The sequence below is a fragment of the Podarcis tiliguerta genome, assembly GCF_965153285.1.
Source record: "Podarcis tiliguerta genome assembly, chromosome: 2".
NCBI lineage: Eukaryota > Metazoa > Chordata > Lepidosauria > Squamata > Lacertidae > Podarcis > Podarcis tiliguerta.
This window is the reverse complement of record NC_139535.1, coordinates 54,066,377-54,074,886: the sequence shown is the minus strand read 5'-3', so window position 1 is coordinate 54,074,886 and position 8,510 is coordinate 54,066,377. Positions and strand designations below refer to the sequence as shown.

Here is an 8,510-nt window from a genome sequence, read left to right as displayed (position 1 = left end):
AAAGAACTGCCTGAGGTAAGTAATGGGGAAGAAGAAGAATCAAGAATAGAAAAAGATCTCCAAAACATACACAAGTGTTCAGAGAGAGAGAGAGAGAGAGATATTAATAAAGTCTGTTCCACTGAAAACAAGCAAAATCATATTGAGTAGGTGACTGACTGTCTATCTGTCTTCCCACCCATCTATCTATATGTTAAAAAGCTTTGTTATGATAGTGTATCACGGCTCACAGATGGTAACATTTTTGATAAATGTTACACAAAGTGCTGAACAGCTAAATTGATCTGCTAAATCTGCATACGTGTTGTATTCATTAATTTCTTTTTAAGAGTGGGACCCACACTAAAAACCTGCACTGGGGCCATCATCATCTACTTCCTCTGCTCTTCTTTGGCATTTATTGCCGACATTCTCCCCCCAATAAGATAAAATAAAAGATAACAGAATGAGGATTTGACAGACACTACCAGTTCGGGCTGCCTCTCAGAGCTGAGAGTGGGCTGGCACCAGCATCTTATGAGTCACTTCCTCTGCTCTCCCAGTAATCAGTCCCGCCCACCTGCTCAGCACCCCAACATTGCCAAGGCTTCCCACATTGCAATCTCTGCCAGCTTTCGCCCTGAATCTCTCGACTCAGGTGAGGGAAGATGTTCACACTAGCTTCCTCCTCCCTCGTCATTTGCATACTACATTCGACATGCACAACCTGTAATTCTTGAGGAGGGAATTTTTAGAGGCTGGTTAATAAATATCCTATATATTGGCACCTGCACTCCTGCTGTTAGGAGAATTCCTGGGTGATGCCATCACCTGTAAAACAGCAAAGTCTAATGAGGAAGACTTCATCTAGCACCCTCGTATATGGTTTACCCATACCATCACAAGGTATAATATTTGAAGACAAACGTGGAAAAATATCAGCCCCTCTATGGTGCAACTGCTGGATTGGACTGGCTAGTTGAATCTGGCCCCTAGACATCAATGTGGGATCAGGTAAGCCTGTTTTTATATGCCTGTTGTCTTTGTCCATGGAGTTTTCTTGGCAGGGATACTGGAGTGGCTTGCCAGTTCCTGCTCCAGGTGGATCACGTTTGGTCAAAACTCTCCAATGTTTTTTTGTTTTTTTTTAATTATGGTGCTGGAGGAGACTCTTGAGAGTCCCATGGACTGCATGAAGATCAAACCTCTCCATTCTTAAGGAAATCAGCCCTGAGTGCTCACTGGAAGGACAGATCCTGAAGCTGAGACTCCAATACTTTGGCCACGTCATGAGAAGAGAAGACTCCCTGGAAAAAACCCTGATGTTGGGAAAGATGGAGGGCACAAGTTGAAGGGGACGACAGAGGATGAGATGGTTGGACAGTGTTCTCGAAGCTACCAGCATAAGTTTGACCAAACTACGGGAGGCAGTGGAAGACAGGAGTGCCTGGCGTGCTCTGGTCCATGGGGTCATAAGAGTCGGACATGACTAAACGACTAAACAACAACAAGCCTGTTTTTTAAAATGCAGTCAAACCCAGATCAAAACATGCAGGTTTATTGCACCAATATGTTGGGTTTATGGTTTGCCATATGCCAAAGACAGAAAAATTAGAACTCAAGAAATCAAAATCAAAATACTTGCCTTGACACCATATGCTGGTATGTACTGATTGCATAATAACTCCTGGAGGTCTATGGCAAAGAGCAGTGAGAAATCAAAGCCCCACTCTGCCCTTTTGGCAGAAAGTGCAGTTTCAGGAATTCAGAGTACAGCTTTTGCTGCTGCTTCTAGACTTAAAAATAAAATAAAACACCTTGACGCAACCTTGACTGTATTCTGGATGGAAAATTAGCCTGGGAACTTGCCTAGGGGTGCATAAAGTGATGCAACAGCATAGAACAAAGGTGAAGAGGGAATGCACATTGTTCTGCTGAAGTTCTAGAAGCTCAAAGAGGGAAGTTTCTCCCCCTTTGCCCGGACGCAAGATCATGGGATGACTTGGACATGTAAAAAGAGCTATTAGGTATCAAACACATAATAGAGAGCTTCCATATCAGATGTCATCACCATAGACACAACTGTTTTTTAACAGGCATGTTCAATTGTCAGTCACTGACTGCTAAGACATGTACATATATTTTTTGGGGAGATCCAATGCAAAAGAGACCATGTCCATCTCGTGGCTGGACTGCAGTGGCCAGAGTCCTCTAGCCTGTATTGTTTAACTCAGGGGTAGGCAATGTAGTGCCTTCCAGATGTTGCTGGACTACAGCTCCCATCATCCCTGACCATTGGCTCTGCTGCCTGGGGCTGATGGGAACTGTCATCCAACAACATCTGGAAGGCACATGTTTGCTCCCCCTGGTCTAATTAGTTGCAGCTTTCCAGCAGAGCTCTTTCTAGTCACCTGCCCTCTGGGCCTTTTCATTGGAGATGCCAGAGACTGAGCCAAGGATCTCCTGCATGAATTCTGCCAGGGTCCTTTCATGTGCCAGCCTATGTGGAAGGGGGAAAGGAGATTTCAGCAGATGCAGATTGCCCTACAGTGATGAGAAAAACAGCGTAGGCTCAAATTGCTTCTTTCGCACCATTATTAATAGACACAGGAGTTCCTGTGTATCTGGACACCTTAAGAATGTGTGAATCAGCCCAGGGTCTACGGCATTTGGACCTGTAAATCTTAATTATAAACGTTGTTCTAGGCTGGGGAAAGCTTGTAGTCCAGCTCAAGTCCTTGCTTCCTATCCACAGGGGAGGTCGATTAATAACTTCCAGGAATAGTCGAGTAAAAATAATTGGGACAGTCTGGAGAGAGGACTGTGTTTGGTTCTGGAAGGGAAATGGTAAAGTTCTCGAAAAGCCTTCAGAACTTTAAAGTGGAATATTTAGTTTATGAACTGGAAAAAGCCCTTGTTCATTTCCCTTGCCAATGTGCTGCTGGAAATATTTATAGGTATCATGGATGAACAATCAGGAAAACAATGAGCACAAGCTTCTCATTTATAACCATTCTGCATGGCCTAATTAAGAAACATTAAACATTTAAACACCAGCCCACTTGATTTGAGACTGTCATTAAAAAAAAAAAGTTAGTAAGTATGATCTGTGAGCATGCAATCTGAACCTTACTCCCCACCCCCCCAATTTCTGATACTTCTAAATTCATGATAATCCTGCCCCTGCTTCAGGTGAGATGCCTAATCTATGGTGCTCTGAGAATATTGCCCATTTTGAAGAATGCTGGGACTGAGTCACCTTCATGAGACCCCTTGACACAAAGAATTTTAGTGGGCATAGACAAAATATGAGGATATAGCTGGGTCAGGTATACAGAACTATATTTTTCAAGACCTACATTATTTTTATGATTGCTAGCTGTTCTAAAATGTTTTAAACATTGTTTTAATGTTGTAGCCTGCCCTGGGACCTTATGATGAAGGGTAGTTAATAAATAAAATGGTGGCAGCAGCAACAATGAAGTATCTGGCTAATACCCAGAAGATTTTAACAACCTGACTGTAGTGGAAATAACACTAATCCCTTCCTGCTTCTTTCTGCCTGCACCAAAGCCAACCATTACATACCAGTGCTGCCTTTTGCCTAACCTGATAGGAGTCCTAGTGGCATTCTTCTGTGGTTCATCCTTGCAGCTTCCCCAGTGTGCTCAGGACCACAATACCTCCAGGACTGCCTCTGCCCATATGAACCAACCCAGACCTGCAATCATCATGCGAGGTCTTTCTTCATGTGCTTCCTCCGTGAGTAGTCTGGAGGGTGGTGTCACAAGCATGGGCATTTTCTGCAGTGACTTGCTGCTTGTGGAATGCTCTCCCCAGGGAGGCTCACCCAACACCTTTGTTACATACCTTTCGGTACCTGTCAAAAACTTCTCCCAGACCTTTGGCTAATTAAACAGTCTATGGTGTGTGTGTGTGGAAGTTACTGTTTTTGTTCGTCACTGTAGTATGTATTTTTGTGGGTGGGGGTTTATATTGTAAACAGCCCTGTGATCCTCAGGTGAAGGGTGGTATAGAAATTTAATAAATAAAAAATATATGATATAGTTGTTTTTCCTTCCAATTACTCATACCACATTTGTCTTCGATAGGTAAAAGGTAAAGGTACCCCTGCCCGTACGGGCCAGTCTTGACAGACTCTAGGGTTGTGCGCCCATCTCACTCAAGAGGCCGGGGGCCAGCGCTGTCCGAAGACACTTCCGGGTCACGTGGCCAGCGTGACATCGCTGCTCTGGCGAGCCAGAGCCGCACACGGAAATGCCATTTACCTTCCCGCTAGTAAGCGGTCCCTATTTATCTACTTGCACCCGGGAGTGCTTTCGAACTGCTAGGTTGGCAGGCGCTGGGACCGAACAGCGGGAGCGCACCCCGCCGCGGGGATTCGAACCGCCGACCTATCGATCGGCAAGCCCTAGGCACTGAGGCTTTTACCCACAGCACCACCCGCGTCCCACATTGTCTTTGATACCTGCCCACTTACTCTGTGACACTGCTATGCACTGCTTATAGGATCAGTCTAGTCTTCACCTAGATCCCCATCCTGGTTTCCTTCTCTGTACCCAGGCCTTTTCCACACTTCCAGTCTCAAAGGCTCCACTCGCATTCACTGCTTGCCACCTTTTCTCCCGAGGAATGATGCTTTGATCATCACGGCATCCAACAAAAAGTCAGCAGGGCTCTTCTCTTCTCACAGCTTTCGGCTGCTATGTGCTGGTTTCATCCCTGCGCCTCTGATCCTCCCCCACCAGCCACATCTGAATGCTCTCCACATACCTTCACCTTTGTGGTTAGTGTTGGAATTCAGTAAGACTTTAATTGGACCGGCCTCAAATTGCCCTCCTCTGCCAGAGACCTTAAGATTTTAAACTCTCATATTTCTGGACTGAATATAAAGCAATCCGTTGGAGGGCCAAACAAGTCCTGCCCAATCAGGGAAGTTCTTTAAAATAATAATAATAATAAATCAGTTACCAATGGGGGAGAAATTCAATTCTGTTCACATTTAAAGGCAAATTTACAAAATCAGTACCTTTCAAAACAATCCATGAACTGAAACAGCTATCCTTCAAAATTTGTATTTCTCTGAATTTTGCAATGCAGTTCTCCAGCCAAGCAATGTGCATAACAATGCATATACTAGGGCGAAGTATGCATATAAATGCATATATTAGTGAAGACGACATACAAAACCACATTATTGGGGGAAATGGCTGAAGAGGCATCTTTTGCCCTGGCATTCACACAGGGTCAGTGCAGGAAAAGTTAGCCCTAGGACATCGGTCTTCAGCCTGTTTCCTGTTGTGGGCTCAGGAAAAGTAATTACAAGGTTTTGGCAGTACCCAGAGTAGTGGTAGGCAGGCAGGCAGGCAGGCAGGCAGATGAGAGTTACTAGTGCAGGGTCTCTAGCCCAGAAGCCAAATGCTTAGGAGCAGGTGGCCAAAGAATCCAAGCTCAAAGGCCTTTGGCACAAGGATTTCTCTGGGTCAAATGTCAGTCTTCCTGGTCCCTCCCCAAGTCACGTGTTCTTTGGGCCCTTGAAATGCATGCATGCCTTAGATTCCTGCAAGGTCTTCTTATCCCTAGTTAGCTGATCAAAATGTTCATGGCTACTCTGATTACAGTGGTATCTCTGGATGCGAACGAGATCCATTCTGGAGCCCCGTTCGCATCCTGAAGCAAATGCAACCCACATCTGCGTGGGACGCAATTCGCCACTTCTGCGCATGCGCGTGATGTCATTTTGAGTGTCTGCGCATGCGCGAGTGGCGAAACCCGGAAGTATTGCATTCCGTTACTTCCAGGTCACCGCGGAGCGCAACCCGAAAACGTTCAACCTGAAGCAACTTTAACCTGAGGTATGACTGTACCAGGGTTTAGAGAAGCGCATGCAGAAAAGAATGCATGTTGATGGAGTCAAGTAGCATTTATTTCGGAGGGATAGGAGAGGAATGGTGTGTCTTGTTTCACAAATGAGAGGTGACACTTCACGTATAGAGGAAGAGCACTAATCTATATCTTGGAGGCAAAGCTTCTCTCTGTTCTCTTGACTCCTTCCTTCAGCTACAGCATCCTTCTCTTATTTCAGCATATCTTAACTGCACCGTGGCCTTTGCCAATATGCCTTCGAGGTACCATGGAGCTGTTGGGAAAGAGTTAGAAGAACAGGATGCATAGCTAATTAAAGCGAATCCCAAGCTTGTTCACCAACTCCCCCACCAGTTTTGATGGGTCAAGGAGCCAGTGGTTAGTTTTCAAAAACATCCATCACCACATCAGGTAGGTTTAGCCATATCTAAATAACACAAAGGGAACCTCTTGACTGTCCTACTTTGCAAAAGTGGGAGTACTTTTGCCTCTTCTTTAACAACAGGGAAAAGGTGTGTGTGTGTGTGTGTGTGTGTGTGTCTCCTCCCATATGTCAGTGCGATTGGATGCTAACCACAACAGTGCAATATTTCTTATCATCCCTCATGTTGTGGGACCATTCTGCCTCAGACTGCTGGATCCTGTCCTAACCAAAGTGGTCTTCTTCCTTGCTCTCAGGGGGAAAACATGCAGAAGACAAAGGGCACATCCTCAGTTTGTTGGCATTCCAAAATAGTCAAGGGCAGAAACTGTGAGCCCACCAGTTTTGCCACCATCAACGGAAGCTGGTCCAACAAAAGTAACTGCTTTTCTTAAGATGTATCTGCGATGGGAAGAAGCAACTGTTGCATGCATGGACGTGCAACCTAGAAGGGCAACATCTGCTAAAGCATCAGATCACTGGATCAGACAGTGGGATAACCAATTTTGAACATTGACTTCAAAGACTGATTTCTGTAATTAAAAGCTAGGAGGCTTCTGCTTTCAATTTGGGGGGCGTGCATGGCGGGCGGGGGAAGTTGGAAGATGGCGTGGCGGCTGCGCTCTGTAATTACGGCTCGGAGATGATTTCTCTAAGGACTCAAAATTAAAACCCATCTCTCATTTGAAGCTGACATGCACCATCAGCTGCATCTTCAGTATAACATCTCTGCCTCGTCCGTTGCTTAAAGGCCTTGTTGGGACGGCATGTTGCTATTTGGAGTGGTGGGTGCTCCAGCTGCTCCATTGTGCTGGGAGATGGCCATCACCCTTGGATCTGATCTGAAAGCAGCTGCTTGCGTTTCAGAGCCCCGCTAGAGCACATCACGTAGCCCAGCTTGGGCATAATCACAAGGAGGTGCTATTTTTAAATGTGCAGTTGATCATTCATAGTGTGAGGTTTGTTTCCCTGGGCAGCAGAAATGGGGGGGGGGGGGAGAGAGATGATATCTGGACCAGCCAATTAACTTAACGAAGCTGGTGGAGTTGGTTTTGAGCAACCTCAAGGGAACTAACAAAAAAGAAGAAGTCAATAACTGATTCTGCAGCATGATTTTCAAGCCATTGCAAATTCCATGAAAGAGAGGCTCCACCTACAATCAGGTCAGAAAGGCATGGAGAAATGATGGGCATCAGAAAATAATATATAAGACAAATGGAGGTGTATTGATTTCTCCTGGATGCAAGGAAGCACAGCACAGGCAGATTTGCTCAACACTTCTTGAAAGAACAAACCATTTAGTACTCTGAAATCCCAACAGATTGCTTTTATGTATCATGTTCCTGTGTGTGGATTATTCTGGATTTATAGAAGTATGGTGTTTCATATGACTCCATGCTTCTCAAAGAAGAAGGAAATTCAAGGAGATGTTGCTTACCTCTCAGAGTTACAGTTCCCAGCATCATTAACCAACTTCAGTTCCCAGGATTCTTTGGGGGAAGCCATTCACTTTAAATATGCTTTAAATGTATGCTGCTGATGTGACCACTGGCAGTCTCCAGCAGTTATCCTTGTATCCATTAACCCTCTCCTGTACACTTTGCAATCTGCCCCCAATAGTGGGGGGGGGGGGGGAGAGAGACTGAGGAACTCTCTCATATCCATACTCTGTTTCACCATCTCAGTTCAGGAAGAGGTAATCTCATTTGATCTTCACAACAACCCTATGAGGAAGGTTAGGCTGAAAGAGAGGGGCTGGCTAGACCACTGTCACCCACTCAGCTTAACTGTTGAGCAGGAATTCGAACCCAGGTCTCTCTGCTTTACATCAAACACTGGAACCATACCACTGTGGCTCCCAACTAGGGTGACCAGGTGCAAAAGGAGAGAGAGGGTTTGTGCACCTTTAACAGTTGTGCAACAGAGGAGATTTCAACAGGTGTAGCTTGCCATGCATGCTATAAATACTGAAATTTGTACTTCCAACACACTATAAAAGGTGCAGGGGTCCCCTATCCTCTTTGCCTAGCACTGAATCATGCCTAGAATGGCTGCAAAAAGTTGCCCCTATATCGTCTCAGCAAGTATGGCTGTGTAGGTGCTAGTTGCCCAACACCTGTGATATCTGGTCCAACTCTCTGATTCAAGAGCATAAGAAGTGCCTGCTGGATCAGGCCCAATGGCCCAGCTGGTACAGCATCACTGGCCAACCAGATGCCTGGGG

General features: G+C 45.5%; 1 long non-coding RNA gene across 1 annotated transcript; it reads left to right on the top strand.

Moving 5' to 3' along the window:
- The first annotated feature begins 1,951 nt into the window (after positions 1-1,951).
- Positions 1,952-7,501, top strand: LOC310670063. The gene is made up of 4 exons (XR_014507505.1): positions 1,952-2,075; positions 3,172-3,308; positions 6,086-6,276; positions 6,544-7,501. It is a non-coding gene; the product is annotated as an uncharacterized lncRNA (long non-coding RNA).
- Positions 7,502-8,510: the final 1,009 nt, after the last annotated feature.